The following is a 12,675-nucleotide window of genomic DNA, read 5'->3' as shown; positions in this document are numbered from 1 at the left end:
AAAAATCCTTATGTCAGCTTTGTCCCATTACATAGTGATGTTGATGTGTGTGATGTCATACTTGAACAAAGAGGAACAGAGGTATCTTTTTTTTGGGGGGGGGGGGTCTATACCATTTATTGGGATGTGGGCTTTGGTAACAAAATTAACCTGTAGTGTAACTTAAGGTATATGTTAGGTTGAAAGGTGACACACTGGTTGTCAGATGGCAACACTAACTAATGTGGATATGAAATGTTCATTGTGATGACATATTGATCTGTAGCGTATCCTGAGACCTACGTTTGGTTGAAAGGTGACAGTTTAATCATGACCTGATGAAGCCATATCAAAAGCTTCTGATAATCCATTTCAAGAACATGTATTCATTTTAAACAATATGGTGTTAAAATGCAATGTGAGTCCATATACCTTTGTTGCAAAATATTAATTTCCTTGAGTGTTTATTTAATTGTAGAAATGTGCAAATTACAACGTACCATATTTATAATGTGCCTCGTATTTGACAGACTTAATTATAATCAGCCCATGATTCAAATTAGAAATTTATCAGTGTCACAATAAACTATATTATGTAACTAAACTGTATTCTCCTGCTTACAAAATATTATCCTGTTACTTCATTTGTCACATTACCATTCTGCTGCAACTTTTGTCAATGGCACTTAATATACCTACCAAAACATTACTTCCACAGAATGTGGGCAGACAATGAATAAGATACAATAGCCACATTTTGAGTAACTTTCTTTGTTAGAAATGTGCTATGTGTGCAAGGACATTGTCACCCAATACTTAAAAATCTGCAATTAACTGTCGCCTCCTCATATAACAGGAGAAATAAAGATAACTCTATGTTCTTTGCTCACCATTTAAATATGCATGTTTGGTCTCAATAGTACCTGGAAATAAATACTTACTACAAAGTAAAACTCAACAACATTCTGAGTGTAAAACTAGATTCACTGAAAAAGCAATACTAGTATTCAGTTGAAGATTTTGTGAATTAGGAACTGAATATTTGTGCAAGAAGTAGCTCACTAATAGTCTAGGTATGAAAATGCACCTGTTAACTTCACAAAGAAGTTACATTATTGTTAGACTACTGCTCTATCTAATTAATTATAGTTTTATATCAGTAAAGTTGTATTATTGATGTTTTGACATGTCTCCAGTACGTTAGTGAAATGATTACCATCTGCCTGTTGAGAGACGAATAAATCACAATTCACTATTTTAGCACATTCTGTATGAATTAAAATATGAGTATGTGTTACCTGTGTAAACATTTTTACTACATCCCAAAAACCTAGACTGTAAATCCCTAAAATTTCTCGTACTTGTGTTGTAAGACATTAAATCACTATTGCGTGTACTTTGCCGTGTACCATCACATTAGTGTTAGTATAAAATTATATTATTCGCTACAAATTCGGTTCAAGAGATCACACAAATGTGTTGATACGAATTATTAAAAAATGAGTCACACATAAGACATAGTAAGAATATATGATTAACAAATTAAACATCTGTTGTACGTAAATACAGATGAAAAAATACTACGGCCGTCAGAGAAACGACAACAATGCATAGTTATCATTATTATGAGCTCGCCACGCGTATGTCTAGAATCGGATACGCACGATAAAAGCTATACATTTTGCATCTTCGAAGTATTTTCTGATATGAAGTCGCATAGTGTGCCTCAATAACGGATCTAACTCATTACTATAATGCGTTACTGGCGAATGTTTACGATTTCATACAGACGCATTACACGAAAAAAAAAAAACAAAAAAAGTAGAAATAGAATGGTCATTACGTCTTAAACTTCTCCAGTATGAAATGTTCGTGCAATTCGTACCTTCAACGGAAACGTGCTTTTGGTTCTTTGCAAGAAAATCATTATCCTGCAAAAAATATGTCTTGCTGACAGAAATAGCCAAGCATCCATATCAGGACGCTATGCCATGTTGACAAACATTATTACCAGAGATCACACAATACACACAACAAGGGCGCCAGAACACGGCCGCCTTTGCTAGTAAGATAATCTTAAATCTATTATAGGCGGCCGTGGGCAGACGAAACACAACTGTGTCAGCAGTGATTCGTTCTGAATTAAGGCTATAATAAACTGCGTATTAGATTAGATTATATTCAGCTTTCGATCCATAGACCCAAAAATGAAATGATTCTCGTGGGTTTAGAACAGATCAGAAAGTATAGCGTAGAAAAATTAAACATTTCAATATAATAACCACTACCCGGATCCTAGTAGTGAAGGCAGCAGAGGATCAAGTAGATAAAAAGACGAGGGCTATTAGAAATCCTTGGGTAACAGAAGAAATATTAAATTTAAATGATGAAAGGAGAAAATATAAAAATGAAGCAGGCAAAAAGGAATACAAACGTCTCAAAAATGAGGTCCACAGGAAGTGCAAAATGGCTAAGCAGGGATGGCTAGAGGATAAATGTAAGGATGTAGAGGCTTATCTCACGAGGGGTAAGATAGATACTGCCTACAGGAAATTTAAAGAGACCTTTGGAGAGCAGAGAACCACTTGTATGAATATCAAGAGCTCGGATGGAAACCCAGTTCTAAGCAAAGGAGGGAAAGCAGAAAGGTGGAAGGAGTATATAAAGGGTCTATACAAGGGCCATGTACTTGATGACAATATTATGGTAATGTAAGAGGATGTACATGAAGATGAAATTGGAGATATGATACTGCGTGAAGAGTTTGACAGAGTACTGAAAGACCTAAATCGAAACAAGGCCCCAGGAGTAGACAACATCCCATTAGAACTACTGATAGCATTGGGAGTGCTTCTCCTGACGAAACTCTAACATCTGATGAGCAAAATGTATGAGACAGGCGAAATAATGGTTCAAATGGCTCTGAGCACTATGGGACTCAACTGCTGAGGTCATTAGTCCCCTAGAACTTAGAACTAGTTAAACCTAACTAACCTAAGGACATCACAAACATCCATGCCCGAGGCAGGATTCGAACCTGCGACCGTAGCGGTCTTGCGGTTCCAGACTGCTGCGCCTTCAACCGCACGGCCACTTTGGCCGGCCAGGCGAAATACCCTCAGACTTAAAGAAGAATATAATAATTCCAATCCCAAAGAAAGCAGGTGTTGACAGATGTGAAAATTACCAAACTATCAGTTTAATAAGTCACGGCTGCAAAATACTAAGGCGAATTCTTTACAGACGAATGGAAAAACTGGTAGAAGCCGACCTTGGGGAAGATCAGTTTGGATTCCGTAGAAATATTGGAACACATGAGGCAATACTGACTATATGACTCATCTTAGAAGCTAGATTAAGAAAAGGCAAACCTACGTTTCTAGCATTTGTAGACTTAGAGAAAGCTTTTGACAATGTCGACTGGAGTGCTCTCTTTCAAATTCTGAAGGTGGCAGGGGTAAAATACAGGGAGCGAAAGGCTATTTACAATTTGTACAGAAACCAGATGGCAGTTATAAGAGTTGAGGGACGTGAAAGGGAAGCAGTGGTTGGGAAGGGAGTGATACAGGGTTGTAGCCTCTCCCCAATGTTATTCAATCTGTAAATTGAGCAAGCAGTAAGGGAAACAAAAGAAAAATTCGGAGTAGGAATTAAAATCCACGGAGAAGAAATAAAAACTTTGAGGTTCGCCGATGACATTGTAATTCTGTCAGAGAGAGCAAAGGACTTGGAAGAGCAGCTGAACGGAATGGCCAGTGTCTTGAAAAGGAGGATATAAGATGAACATCAACAAAAGCAACAACGAGGATAATGGAATGTAGTCGAATTAAGTCGGGTGATGCTGAGGGAATTAGATTAGTAAATGAGACACTTAAAGTAGTAAAAGAGTTTTGCTATTTGGGGAGCAAAATAACTGATGATGGTCGAAGTAGAGGGGATATAAAATGTAGACTGCCAATGGCAAGGAAACCGTTTCTGAAGAAGAGAAATTTGTTAACATCGGGTATAGATTTAAGTGTCAGGAAATCGTTTCCGGAAGTATTTGTGTGGAGTGTAGCCATGTATGGAAGTGAAACATGGCCAATAAATAGTTTGGACACGAAGAGAATAGAAGCTTTCGAGATGTGGTGCTACAGAAGAATGCTGAAGATTAGATGGGCAGATCACATAACTAATGAGGTTGTGGCACAACTTGACTAGAAGTAGGGATCGGTTGGTAGGACATGTTCTGAGGCATCAAGGGATCATCAATTTAGTATTGGAGGGCAGCGTGGAGGGAAAAAATCGTAGAGGGAGACCAAGAGACGAATACATTAAGCAGATTCCGAAGTATGTAGGCTGCAGTACGTACTGGGAGATAACCAGCTTGCACAGGATAGAGTAGCATGGAGAGCTGCATCAAACCACTCTCAGGACTGAAGGCCACAACAACAACAACCCGGATCCTTTGTTGGGATATTGTCAAAACATATAGTGCATTACAGTAAACTGGAACTGCTAATATTTACAGAATTAATATATTCTCAGAATGAAACGTAGTTACACACTTAACTTTATCATACAAAAAATACCTTAACTTGGCTATTGTGACCAAGTTCTGTCAAAACTGAAATCTAGCAAACATTTTTACTTAAATTGATCTAACAATTCCTGTAAAGATATTCATCTATGGATTAGAAGGAGTTGCCTGTCAAAGGAGTGTTTCAGACTCGCTTTATACTGTGCTTTATCTGAAACCAAGTTTTTAATTGTTGCTGGCAATTTATTGAAAATGTGGGTTCCTGAATAGTGGACCTCGTTTTTGACTGAGGTAAGTGATTTTAGGTCTTTATGTAGATTGTTCTTATTCCTAGTATTGATACTATGAATTGAGCTATTGGTTGGAAGTAGAGACATATTACTTGCAACAAATTTCATTAAGGGTTAAATAGTGGCTAGAATACCAAGTTCCTTGAACAGATTTTTATGTTCTTGAATGTACATCACAAATGAGTTACATTGCATTACATTACCTTCAAACTCGTTCCATACATTATGAATACGAGATCACATACTGATGTGGAATGTGTCAGTTTAATATAGGTTTTCTTTACACGATATAATTTTTTTTACAGAAACTACTTCATATCTAACATTCATCTATTGAGTAGAAGGAGATGTCAATCAGAAATTCTTTTAATTTGTTTTTAAATGTTGGTTGGCTATCTGTCACACTTTTAATGTTATTTAGCAAATGAGCAAAGATTTTTGTGGCAGCATGATTCACACCTTTCTGTGCAAGTCAGATTTAACCCAGAATAGTGAAGTTTATCCTTTCTTCTAGTGCTGTAGCTATGCAATTGCTATTATTTTTGAATTGGGATAGGTCATTAATAATAAATTTCATAAGTGAATATAAGTATCATGAAGGTCCTATGAATATCCCGAGTTCCTTAGAAGTAATAATAATGTACACAAGGATCAATTGTAAATCTCTTCACCTCATATAATTTAGAAGCCACAGCAACTGGTATCACCGGGTATGGAGTTGGGTATGAGACAACAAATGATCAGCTGTTTATTAACAAAGAGACCTGTAGTTATGAGGTTGAAGTAACAGATACTGGTTTCTCTGACCACATAGCAATCAAACTCTAACTAAAAAGTATGGTTAGGGAAAAGTATAGCAGTGGAAACTATATAGAAACAACATAAATTAATAAAAGTAATCTTTGGAATTTTCATAGCATGTTGCATAGTGTTGAATGGGACAGAGACTCAAACAAAGCTGTAAACTCTAAATATGAGTCATTTTTCTCTGATTATAAATACTGATTTGATGTCGCTTTCCCCCTTAGAAAAATAAAGATCTCTCTCAACTCTAGGTCATGGTTAACTGTGAGAATTAAGAAGTCTGCAATACTCTTAGAAATCTGCATTGGAAGCATAATTCAGCAATAAAATCATATCTTAGATGCTACAGAAAAGTCTACAGAAAAGTTATTCATGATGCAAAAAAACTGAACAATGATTTAACTATCAGAAAAAGCAGTAATAAAACCAAATCAGTTTGGAAGGTCATAAACCATAACACTGGTAAATCCAAAGTGACATAAAAAAGGGAGGAAAGGTTGTTGAACATCCTCTATGTGTTGCCAATATGTTCAATGACTACTACATTAACACTGCTGAAAATTTTATCAACAATCTGGGTAACTCAAAAGGTAGTAATTCAAATGTTCCCACAAACGAAAAGACAATGTTTTTGTATCCAGCTACATGTTCAGAACTAAGAAAAACAATTAATAAGCTGAAAAATAAAATTTCCTGTGGATGTGATGGTATTCCTGATAAGGTCATAAAACGTAGTGCAAACAAAATAATAACTGAATTAGTTGATATTATTAATACATCGTTTAAAACTTGTGAATTCTCTTTTGTGCCTGAAAATTCAATAATAAAGCCACTTTATAGAAAAGACTGCCCATATGCCATACAAAATTATATACCATTGTCACAACTGTCATATTTTGCCTAAGTAATTGAGGGGATTATGTATGAGATACTGTTGAGTTTCCTAAACAGACACAGAATTCTAACCAATGCACAGAATGGGTTTAGGAAAAACAGGTCTACAGAAACAACTGTATATCTCTTCTTGGAACAGGTTTTAACTGCAGTGGATAATGAGGACTTGAGCTGTGGAATATTTTTAGATCTATCCAAGGCATTTGACCTCATCAGCTACAATATTTTGCTAGAGAAACTGTATTGTTATAGAGTCTGTGGAAAAGTATATCGTATCTATGCAACAGATATTAAAGTGTTGAAATAATACATAATGGCACAAAATATTACTCAACATATCAGAAAGTCAACTGTGGTGTACCCTAGGGTTCTGTTCTAGGCCCTCTGCTCTTCTTAGTTTTTATTAATGATTATCCTAACAATCTAACAAGAGCAGAATCAGTAGTTTTTGCAGATGATATGAGACTTTTTATCAAGGGAGTTAGTGAAGCTGACCTACAAGAAAAAACTAACTTCAACAACCAATGAGGTAGCTGAATGGTTCAAGGACAATTACTTAATTATGAGTGACGAAAAAACCACCTGGATGAATTTTAGCCACAAAGGAACAAAGTAAAAATAACATAAGAGTAGAGATTGGAAAAAGTCTAATAGAACAAACTTCTTTTAGAAAATTTTTAGGTGTATGGCTGGACAATAACTGAAGATGAGAAAAACATGTTGAACTATTGAATAAAAATTTAGTAAATACTATTATATATTAAGAAAACTTAAAGAAAACTGCAATTTTGAAACAGTTCTATGTGAGTACTACTCTTACATACATAATAATCTAAGATATGGTATTATATTTTGGGGGATTACAGGTTTCACAAAAAGTTATTTTGAGCTCCATAAGAGAATTGTGAATTGTGGTTTATTAGTCTGATAACGTACATAATCTAAATCACGTGATTCAGGTGCAGGAGACATGTCAAAATTGGGGTTAAGTTTTACCATATACATACAACACCTGATTTTAATAAATGTTTCCATAACAATAATACAATATAAAAATACACATACAATAAAAAGCTAACGATTAATTACAACTGATTTTAATAAATGGTATCATAATAATAATAAAATTTTGTTACACATACAATAAAAGACACAATTAATTACCCCTTGCTCAAATTATCATGTCATCCTCTATGAATTCTTCTACTGAATAGTAGCATTTCTCCCAAAGAATCTGCTGTAGCCTTATTTTTAGACTCTCTGGCTTCATATTAAATATATTTTTGCCCATTAGCTTGTTATATTTTGTCATCCCAATATACTGTGGAGTTCGTGCATATAATTTCAAATGGTGTATGGGTAACATAAAATTATTTTTATTTCTTGCGTTGTATGTGTGGTTAAAATGATTTTCCTCAAATAATTTTTGTCTGCTGTGCACAAAGATTATAATTTCATAAATGTATATGGAGGGAACTGTTAGGATTTGCAGGTTCCGAAATAATGGGCGACAAGATTTTGTTTTTTTGTACACTACACATGTATCTTATAATTTTCTTTTGCATTTTCAATATTCGAGATACACTACTTGAATTTCCCCAGAAAATGATACCATACTTAATGACAGATTCAAAATAACTATCATGTGCTATTTTTCGTGTACTAGTGTCAGTAGAGTTTCCTAGTACTTGCATTGCAAATGCAAAGCTGCTTAGTTTATTTGATAGGAACTCAATATGTGTACTCCAGTTTAAGTTGTTGTCCACATTTAGCCCTAGGAATTTGACTGAGTTAACTTCTTCCATAGGATGATTGTGATGATGTATTTTAAGATCCAGACATCTCAAATGTTTTGTTTTGAAATGTACAATATTGGTCTTTGCAATGTTCAGTTTCAAGCCGTTTAACTGGAACCAGTTTTCTAGAGTACTCATTGTGCTCACAATGGAACTCTGAATTTTTTCTGCATCATCTTCAATTAAAACAGAAGTATCATCCACAAACAGAACTGACGGGGAATTTATATTTATGGGCACGTCATTTACATAGAATAGGAAAAGAATTGGCCCCAAAATGGAGCCTTGAGGCACATCTTGTGGTACTGTACTCCATTTAGAATAATAATTCACTGCATTTGATGTGACACTTACCCTTTGCTTTCTGTTGTGCAAGTATGATGTGAGCCATTTCAGAGCTTTGTCCTTAATCCCATATTTGTTTAATTTGTAGATAAGCAAGTCATGGTTCACCGAGTCAAATGCTTTTGAAAGATCGCAGAAGATACCTGCGACTTTACTCCTCTGATCCAATGATTTTCATATCTTCTCAATAAAGTTATTTACTGCATCCAGTGTGTTTTTTCCTTGTTGGAATCCAGTCTGGTTACTTACAATAATATCATTTTTTATGATAAAATTTTTGATCTGATTTGCACCTACTTTCTCTAACACTTTTGACAGAATTGGGAGAATAGAAATAGGACGATAGTTTCCCATATCTTCCCTCGACCCTTTCTTGAACAGAGGTCTCACTTTGGCATATGTTAACACATCAGGAAACCACCCCTGTTCAAAAGACTAGCTGGCGGGGGTACTATTATGTCATATACTGCTTTTATCACTTTGCTTGGTGTCCCATCCCACCGAGCAGAATTTTTATTTGTTAATGACAATATAACAGTTTTCACATCCTTTATTGTGACATTTCTAAAATCTGTGATATTCTCAGCTTCTTGGTCGAGTCCAAAGGGATTTACTTTACTCTGTTATCCTGCTACATCAACCTCTGACTTTGCTACATTTATGAAGAATTCATTTAAACACCCTGGTATTTGAGCTGGGTTTACAACAACATTATCATCTACTTTAATCTTAGTTATTTCATTACTACTGACTGTAACACCTAACTGTGATTTGACAACAGACCACACTGCCTTTGTCTTACTATTAGATTGTAAAATAAACTAATTGTACGCCATTTGTTTTGCTGCCTTTACAAATTTTTTGAATATGGATTTATAATGTAAGCGTAGGCTTCCGCGGCCGTTGTCATCTTCAATAAAATTCTTCAGGGTATCAGACCGCACCGTCATAATTTAAAAAATTTAATTTTAAATTATGACGATGCGGTCTGATACCCTGAAGAATTTTATTGAAGATGGATTTATAATGTTTCACATACACAGCAAAATGTCTGTTTTTGTTGTATTTCAGTTCATTATGTAGTTGCCTCTTTCTGGCACTAGAAATTTTTATACCCTGAGTTATCCATTTAATCTTCCTAGTCGTTTTGTTACATTTGGTTTTAAGTGGAAAAGTTTCATTAAATATTTCAAGAAAGCTACCAAGAAATTTGTTAAATTTAGTACTACTTCAGATACAGCTGTCATAAGGCCATTCAACCTCTCTTAACCTATTGCTAAATATAGTTAGGTTTTTTTCATTGAAGTTCCTTTTCATGTGGCTTTTGTTACATGAAATTTCTTTATAGAGTTTTGGTAGTTCAATGAACAATGCAGAGTGGTCAGAGATTCCTAAATCTAAGCAAAATTTATTAACATCCTCAAACACATCATTTGTTAAAATATTAGCAATACAGGTCGCTGACTGTGCATTTATTCTAGTGGGTTGCATGAAGTTTGCTTTGAAGCCAAAGTTTTTTATTAAGTAATTGACTTTGGACACATCATTGCTGTCAGCTATGATATTAATATTGAAATGAGCAGCTATTATAATATTTTTCCTTTTTTCTTTATTAAGATTTTCAAGAAGGCACTTAAATTTGAGCAGGAAAGGTTCAATTCAGTTTTGTCTGGTACCATGTAAACAGAAACTACTAAGACATTTAGGTCCCTTAACTCGATACAACAGCTTTCAAATATACATTCTTCATTCAAATGATGAAAATCGCTCCTTATTTTATATTTCATGTCAGAATGAGTAAGTATGCAAGAACCTCCACGTGATTTCTCTCATCTACAAAAACTGTTAGCTAATTCGAAATTATCGATTTTACTAAGAATTTTAATATTACCACATGTAAGCCAATGTTCATTGAGACAGATAACTTTAATATTTCTAAATTCTGAAAGAATAATTTGTAAGTCATCAAGTTTACGATTTTTATTTGAAAATTCGGCACTGAGATCGTTTATATTCAAATGCATTATACATGGACACTCTTTTTTATTTATGGGTTCAGGCATAGGCCTACTCTTTCTTGGGTACTGTTTCGGTCTCGCCGATTTTGTTAGCAAACACTGTTTCCCATCCCCTTCATTACTTACAAGTTTCCCTTATTATTCAGAATTTTACATGTATCAGCGAACATTTTACTGAGAATTCTGGATCCTACCCTATTTAAATGAAGACTGTCTTTACCCAAGCATTTATTGTTTAAGTACTTGTTCGGATTTATAAACACAGCTCCTAGATTGTTACAGATTTCGTTTACATCACGGTTTATTCTGTCTATGTATTGATCACTGACGGGTCGTCTGTATACAATACCACTAACTACAATTCTAGATGTTTTGTAGAGATTACTGGCTGATCGAATTAAGTTTTTTGTTTCACTTACAATTTCCTCTTCAGTGTTGCTTCTAAGAGAATTTGTACCTACGTGAATGAAGACTCCTCTATAATTCTTCCGAGAAGCCTCTGCTGGACAATTCTGTGACCTACGTAACTTGCTGAAGTGTTTGTTCAACTAGTGAGTCTTGATTCCTTGGCGAACGTCTACTTTGCATTTTGGCACTACCACATTTTTGAGCAGAGAATCGCCAATAACAAGGAAGTCATTTGTTTCGTTTTGTTTTTGTTACTCAGGCACTTCGAATTCTTTTTACTTTATGTTACACTTGTCCACTTATATTTGTTTTTGGTTTTTGAGACTTTCGCGTGGGTTTCTTCTGTAGGTGCAGCAGAATCGTCGTTTAAGCGAACAGATGTATCATTCCGCCTGTTTTTGATATTTTCATCTATCACCTGAAATGTTTCGCAAAAACATTTTTTCCCGGGCTTCAGATCACTATTTTCATGGTTTTGCACCGATAAATCTACTTTTAAAGTGTCAATGCCGCTTTGCAGCACTTTAATAATTTCTTCCTGTGGGCTAACTGTGGAAGCTAGTTTCGTGTTTTCGTCATGCCAACAGTCTAGGCATGACCAGTGAATATCGTCGCTAATAAATTTCAAGCAAATTTTTGCACACCTTTCATGCAGCCAAAAGTTGCACTTTACACACAGAATTTCTTTAACAACCCGTTGCTGACACATTTTCCATGATGCACCATTTAACTTTTGCCTATTTACAAGCATTGTGTCACTGCACTTTTTAGTAGGCGCCATCTTGCCTATATTCTGAAGGGTTTTCCCTACAAAGATACGTGTAGAGGACTCTTTAAGGAGTTGAAAATTTTGACCCTCCCTAGTTTATTCATCTATGAATCAGTGTATTTCCTGAAGTCAAATCAAAAATTCTCTTCTCTAAACACTGAAGTACGCAACTATCAAACCAGAAACAGGTTTTATTTCCATAGAAACATACATTCAGAAGCCCTGTACCAAAATAGTGTGATGTATGTAACCAGAATAATGTTCAATCCCATACCAAAAGAAATAAAAAGCAAACATAAGTTATATAGATTTAAAAAAGGATGAAAGAGGCTACTATTAGATCAAAGTTTCTATAATGTTGATGAATTTCTTTGCTATCTAAACAGATAGTGCTCATCTTTTGATTTTTCTGTATAAACCTTCATGTTTTTCAACCTGCATGCAAAAAGAAGAAAAAATATGTAAAGCGTGATTAAGAAAATGTTAAAGTGTAACTAAGAAAATGTTATTTCCCTTAATTGTTAAAAATATGGATCATGCTCTTTCTCTCTCTCTCTCTTTCTGTATGACAGTTTCTATATCATGAATATGATAAAATGGATGATAATAAATTGAACTGAATTGAAACATCTGCAAGGCGATCTTGGGTGGGCCCCAGCTATTGTTCTGATCGCACGCTTTTGTCCAATGAATACCTTTTCTCTTAATAACGAATTACCCCAAAATATGACGGCATGTGAAAGCAGTGAAAGGAAATAGGCAGAATAGGCTATTTTACTGATATGTTTTCACTAATATTTGCAATAACACTAATAGCGTAAGTAGCTGAACCTAACCGTTTCCCCAGATCATC

At 34.9% G+C, this 12,675-nt stretch overlaps 1 protein-coding gene across 1 annotated transcript in view; it reads right to left on the bottom strand.

The window, feature by feature from the left end:
• The window catches only part of LOC126183596 (tyrosine-protein phosphatase non-receptor type 14), a 187,322-nt gene extending 185,366 nt beyond the window's left edge, over window positions 1–1,956 (bottom strand). Inside the window, exon 1 of the mRNA XM_049925699.1 lies at window positions 1,823–1,956. The gene's annotated coding sequence lies outside the window, so the exon portion shown is untranslated. The remainder of the gene's footprint in view (window positions 1–1,822) is intronic.
• Window positions 1,957–12,675: the final 10,719 nt, after the last annotated feature.

The sequence above is a fragment of the Schistocerca cancellata genome, chromosome 4 (assembly GCF_023864275.1).
Source record: "Schistocerca cancellata isolate TAMUIC-IGC-003103 chromosome 4, iqSchCanc2.1, whole genome shotgun sequence".
Taxonomy (NCBI): domain Eukaryota; kingdom Metazoa; phylum Arthropoda; class Insecta; order Orthoptera; family Acrididae; genus Schistocerca; species Schistocerca cancellata.
Note: the sequence above shows the minus strand (reverse complement) of the source record. Positions and strands in the feature narration are given on the sequence as shown.